The following is a 993-nucleotide window of genomic DNA, read 5'->3' as shown; positions in this document are numbered from 1 at the left end:
CATGGTGGAATAATACAAGGTGTTGGATATTGACAGCGTTCTCGCTCTAATCCGCCATCTTGGCTCCCTTAGCTATATCGGTGTTTCCCTCTTGAAAAAACTACATTTTATCGCCTTTAAAAAAGTACTAAACTACCTCATTCCCTATTCCAAAACTGATTTGCAATCACTGAACAATTCTTTGACATTTACTCTATTCTTATCGTTGGCAACTGAAAATTAAATTAGAAATTTCAACATTAATTCGGCAAAAAAACATCGGTTTAGAGTTCTCCCCAAGGATTTGTAGTTATTTTGGTCGGTGCTTCCTTCCGCTGCAATTCCGTCTGTGGTTCACTGCCACTGGCCTTGCTTTTTCAACGATATAACTGTTTTCTTGGTAAGTTTAGATGGAAGATTTACCCAAGAACTACGTACTTAACTATGCATCTATTCCCCAGTGATTTTTGCTGCTGCAATCCCGTCTGTGGTTCACTGCCACTGGCCCTGCTTTTCCAACGATATAACTGTTTTTTTGGTAACTTCTACCGCTAAGACTTTGTTGCTTTTTCCCTTTTCCCTAAAAACATAATAGTGCTACAAAGCTCAATAACAATATGGAAACAAATGTTAATAAGCCACAATAATATTGACAATAAATAAGATTTCACTACGATTGAATTTTCTATTAGTAACAGGGTAGTTATAGTGAATGTTTTATTCGATAACTAAAACTATATTTGATGTTTGTAGCGATAAAAATATGCCTAAATCAGCCAAATACCCTATGTGGGTCGGCTGAATCAGTAAAACGTGACAGTAGTTGACTTTTGAGGTTAATATATCGGTCTTGAGTTGGTAAGGTTTTTAAAACATCCGCAGCTTCCTTTAAAGCATCGCTGCTAATTGCTGAGAGGACCAGATTATATTTACCGACATAAGATGTGGTCTTGTACGACTGAAAGGTGGCCTCAATTTGTAGAAACCATTTGTCTGGCATCTCAGTTCAGAACG

General features: G+C 37.3%; 1 long non-coding RNA gene across 1 annotated transcript; it reads left to right on the top strand.

Moving 5' to 3' along the window:
• The first annotated feature begins 6 nt into the window (after positions 1-6).
• Positions 7-655, top strand: LOC108372321 (uncharacterized). The gene is made up of 2 exons (XR_001848844.1): positions 7-379; positions 441-655. It is a non-coding gene; the product is annotated as an uncharacterized LOC108372321 (long non-coding RNA).
• The last annotated feature ends 338 nt before the right edge of the window (positions 656-993 follow it).

The sequence above is a fragment of the Rhagoletis zephyria genome, unplaced genomic scaffold (genome assembly GCF_001687245.7).
Source record: "Rhagoletis zephyria isolate East Lansing unplaced genomic scaffold, Rhagoletis_zephyria_1.1 Rzeph_scaffold_05637, whole genome shotgun sequence".
In the NCBI taxonomy this organism is placed as follows: domain Eukaryota; kingdom Metazoa; phylum Arthropoda; class Insecta; order Diptera; family Tephritidae; genus Rhagoletis; species Rhagoletis zephyria.
Note: the sequence above shows the minus strand (reverse complement) of the source record. Positions and strands in the feature narration are given on the sequence as shown.